Below are 5,033 nucleotides of genomic sequence, written 5' to 3'. Positions count from 1 at the left end.
GAATGTTTAAAAAAATAATCAGAGTAAAAAAATAATAATCTGAAAAAAATGAAAAGCTATTTGATGATGATGATGTGGATAGTAATATCTTTGTCTTGACTGATATGCATGGTAATCGTGCTGGAAAAAGAAATGTTATACACTGTAAAGATATATGTGATTAAATATAAAATTAATGAAAAACAATGAAAATAAACAAATTAATTTTAAAAATATATATAGGACTTACAGGCTTTGAAAATAGCTGAATGTTGAGCCTGCCTGATTGCCCAGTCCCACTGCGGGGAAGGGACCCATTGACTAAACTTAGAGCACAAATCAGCTTTGACTCATCAGGCTCAGTTGCTTTAACTATCAGTCCTGCCAAAATCATAACAATGCCTCGGGAGGAGGAATGGCAAATGTTTGCCCCCAAGGCACCCAGTGGAGATGACAAGGTACTTTCTTCACTTGTTAGGGACTTTCCTGCAGTCTGGGCTGAAGGGAGCTCACCAGGAATGGCAATTAACCATCAACCTGTAGTGGCTGAGCTGACACCTCTGGTGCAGCCTGTGTGCCTTCGATGGTACCCAATAAGCCAAAATGCTAGACTGGCCATAAAGAAGCACATTGACCAGCTCAGGGAAGCCAAATGTCAGTCTCCCTGGAACATTCCCTTCCTACCTGTAAAGAAGGGAACCACTAAAGACTATTGGCCAGTTCATGGCTCGTGAGCTATAAACACCGCCATGGTGACCTTACATCCCTTGTACCCAATCCGTATACTTTGCTGAGTGCTCTCTCCACAGACTCTGAATGGATCACTTGTCTAGATCTCAAGGATGCTTTCTTTTGCCTGCGACTAGCAGGTATCGTCAACTGATATTTGCCTTTAAATGGAAAAATCCAGACACCCAAAAGAAAACTCAGCTCCAATGGAATTGGGTACCCTACACTCAAGGATTCAAAAATTCCCTGACTTTGTTTGGAAAATGGGTCTCTCCAACCTTGGGAGAGACCTGTCTACCTCCATCACCCTGGAAAACCAGTTGGCAGACCAGACAGCCAAGGATTTCACCAACCGAAACTCGACTGCTGTAACCAACAAGTTACCATTCACAAGTCTCCCAAAAGTCCCCCTCCCCCCTATACCTCCAACAAACACTGTTGGGCAAAGTCAGAGAGAGCAACCCTGGAAAAAGATGACTAGTGGAGATTGACAGATAAAAGAATATACATACCTCAGTCCCTGGTATATTCGTTAGTAAAGCAGCACACCATGAGTTGACTCAGTGGGCAAAGACTAACCTGGAGAACATGCTAGGCCGATACTATTTCTTGAGTTGCCTACCATCATTATATGTAACTGTTGGCATGTGGTGTGAGACCTGTGCCAGAAATAACCCCACCCAGGCACCAACTCGGCTGGCTGGAATACAAACCACTGGGACAACTCCCCTGAAATTACTGGAGGCAGACTTCTAGGAAGTACGACCATACTGAGGCAAGTACTTACTAGTCCTGGTCTGTACTGACTCAAGCTGAGTGAAAGCCTTCCCTATGTGAACTGAAAAGGCCAGAGAAGCCACTCAAACCCTTCTGAAGGAAGTTATATCTCGGTTTGGGCTTCCCCTTATAATCGGGTCAGACAATGGCCCTGCTTTTGTAGCAGAAGTTACACAAAGAGTGGCAAAGGCCTTGGGCATATATCGAAGCTTCACACTGCTTACTGACCTCAGAGTTCTGGGAACATTAAACAAATAAATCGTACCCTCAAGTCCACCCTGGCTAAGCTCTGTCAGGACACTGACAGACACCCCTGGGTAGATGTCCTCCGAGTTCAATGTACACCACAAAAACAAGGTTATTACCCTTATGAAATTCTATTTGGCCAGCCATCCCCTTTAGTCACACAGGCCCAAATGACTGACACCCTTCAGCTGAGCAAGGCAGTCCTGACTCAGGATCTAGTGGCCTTGGGAAAGACTTAAAAAAAAAAAAAAAAAAAAGAAGAAGAAGATAGCCCTAGTCACCTTAGGAAAAAAAAACCCATTCCCCTCAGAAACTGGGTACACAAACATGGGCCCAGAGATCTTGTGTGGGTTAAAAATTAGAAAAAAGCCTTTCTGACCACACAGCTGGCTGCCAGGATGGTGCCAAAAGACAAGAAGCCTAAGAGGTCAATCTGGAAGTTTAATCTGAACCTTACTCATCCAGTAGAAGATGGAATTTTTGGCTCTGGAAATTTTGAACAGTTCCTGCAGGAAAAGGTTAAAGTCAATGAGAAAACTGGCAACCTTGGAAATGTAGTTCACATTGAATGCCTCAAGAATAAAATCACAGTTGTTTCTTAAAAACAGTTCTCTAAAAGGTATTTGAACTACATCACCAAGAAATACCTTAAGGAGAACCTTCGTGATTGGCTTTGTGTGGTTGCACCTGACAAGGAGACTTCGGAACTTCGTTATTTCCAGACTGGTCAAGATAAAGAAGGGTCGGAATCTGACGACTAGTTGAAACCTTATCAGGCTTTTCTTACTAAGTGAAACATGCAGGATACATGAGAAAGAATAATCTGGAAATAGACTTATAGTTTATTAATGAATAAAAATCACTGCTTGTAAAAAAAAAATAGAAAAAAGAATCACAATAGCCCATCTGATTAGGGCTATATGTTGTTGTGCTTGTTACCTCTACTGCAGTTAAGGTTGCAGGGCTAGCCCCATGAATCCAGCACTCATGAGTGAAGAAAGCCACAGCACCAGAGTACCCTGGGACCTGGATGGTAAAAAACCACCCTGAGCAGCCGATTAAAATAACCTTCTAGAGGACCAAAACCTGTCATTGATACTGCAGCCCTGCTGCAGCCACTCTTGGGCTGGCTGCTCTATGCACGGCAGAAGCTTGAGTCTGCAACCCTGCTTTGGTCACTCTGGATGATGACCAATCTATGCACAGCAAATTGAGGACAGTGATGGGTAACACCCCATCACACCCTTACAATTTCCTACTCCTAGCCCTTCCTATAGTGCTAGCTATGTCTGACAGCAGTGTTCCCAAGACTGGAAGTTACAGGAGAGACTTTTGCTAGCAATATTATACCTCCTGGTAGTAGGAACTTTAATAGACCTAAAATGCCTGGGTTAACTAACTGGAGGCATTTTCATTGGGGTTCTGTTTCTAATACTGATTTTATTTTAATACTTCTGACCCTAGCCCTTGCTCTTTTACCAAGCCTAACAGGTACCTATCCCACCCTTGTCTCAAATAGTGCAACCAAACCATCCAGCAAGCCACTGTCCAACTGTGACCAGACACCTACCTACCAATAATAGCCCACTTGTCCAGGATTTACGATCCCATAGTCATTCCGGGGTTCCCGAGCCAGCTAGTATTCATGCACCAGGGGCAGGGCTATAAGTCCTGCCTCGACTTAGTCAATCTCCAAAAGTGCCAAGATAATGAGACAACCTATTGTGTGGCCAAGAGCAGAGGGAGCCATGATGATTACAATTGTCCCCTCACAGAGAAATGGGTCTGCTTCACAGGTCTCAGACAGTATGGGCTCCCAAATAGAGAAAGCAAATGCCCCACAGAGGCTCAGACCGCTGTCCAGGATGCAGTACAGAGGCTTAAGCCTCAGGCTCCCCCAATTCAGTTGAGGCTCCCTACACCTTGGAGGGAGCCCGAGCTCAGTCCAAGAGTAATTATGCTCATCAATGCAACCCATGTATCAGGCACAACCCCAGTGAGCATGCAATTGTTGGCTTTGCATCTGAACAGTCCTTCCCTGCATACATGCCACTCCGACCTACCCTACAAATAACATCCCACTTATTAATCTGACCTCTGTACAGGAAGGACCAATCTCCCAAGTGCACCTCTCCTCCAAGCCCCAGGCTGTTTTACAAGTCAAAGTTCCATTAAAGTAAGTGACATGACCTGCCATAGCACATATCCAAAAGATGAGACTGCAATCTGCTCCCCATCCTTGGGGTTCCACCTTGTATGTGGGCCCTATGCTTGTGGGAGGCTGTGCACCAGTGAATATCGCCCATTTCTCAGAGAGCAAACAATTACACAATGCCAAAAGCCATGATTGGCTTCCCTTCAAAAAAAAACCTCACCTTCAAAACCATACTCTGATTGGCCACTAGAATCCCTCAGATTTGCATATCCGGCACTTCATGATTGGTCCACAAAGCAACCAATCATAACCCACCTTTTACAACCAATCACGGCCCACTAGCATGTATATAACCACAATTCCTGGCCCACAATCGCCAGACGACTCTCAAGAGTCTGAAGAGTTGTAACACTGCATCATCGCCAGACGACCCTGAAGAGCCTGAAGAGTTGTAACACTGCATCGTTTCCAGACGGCCCTGAAGAGCCTGAAGAGTTGTAATATCACATCGTCTCCAGACGACCCTGAAGAGCTGTAACACTGCATCATCTCCAGACGACCCTGAAGAGCCTGAAGAGTTGTAACATTGTGTCATCTCCGTGCTGCCCACAATAAACGAACGACCCTGAAGAGCTGTAACACTGCGTCGTTCCTCCCGTCTCTCACTCCTTCCCTCAGGAAACCTGTTCGACTGTCCCCTGGGGCAGGACACGTGGCGCCTGAACAAGGACTCTGAGTACGAAGGATCCAGTGAAGAGCACCCGAGTAGGGGATGGCAGAGAATTGCCCAGGAGGGGACAGCAGAGAATCGTCCCAAGAAAGGCTGCAGGGGAGGACGGCAGAGAATCATCCCGGTGAGTAACAAAGGTTGCTTACTTATAAGTAATAAGGGTAATAACTGGACAAGTAATAAGGGTAATAATGGGATGGTATGAGACTGCAATCTGCTCCCCATCCTTGGGGTTCCACCTCGTATGTGGGCCCTATGCTTGTGGGAGGCTGTGCACCAGTGAATATCGCCCGTTTCTCAGAGAACGAACAATTACACAATGCCAAAAGTCATGATTGGCTTCCCTTTAAAAAAACCTCACCTTCAAAACCATACTCTGATTGGCCACTAGAATCCCTCAGATTTGCATATCCGGCA

The 5,033-nt window shown here is 45.4% G+C and overlaps 1 pseudogene; it reads left to right on the top strand.

Annotated features, from left to right (window-relative positions):
- Positions 1 to 2,009: 2,009 nt before the first annotated feature.
- LOC102477710 (60S ribosomal protein L22-like 1 pseudogene) lies at positions 2,010 to 4,027 on the top strand (annotated as a pseudogene).
- The last annotated feature ends 1,006 nt before the right edge of the window (positions 4,028 to 5,033 follow it).

This window comes from Tupaia chinensis, unplaced genomic scaffold, assembly GCF_000334495.1.
Source record: "Tupaia chinensis unplaced genomic scaffold, TupChi_1.0 Scaffold000283_1, whole genome shotgun sequence".
Lineage (NCBI taxonomy): Eukaryota > Metazoa > Chordata > Mammalia > Scandentia > Tupaiidae > Tupaia > Tupaia belangeri.
The sequence above is the reverse complement of the archived record's forward strand: the minus strand, read 5'-3'. Positions and strand labels throughout refer to the sequence as shown.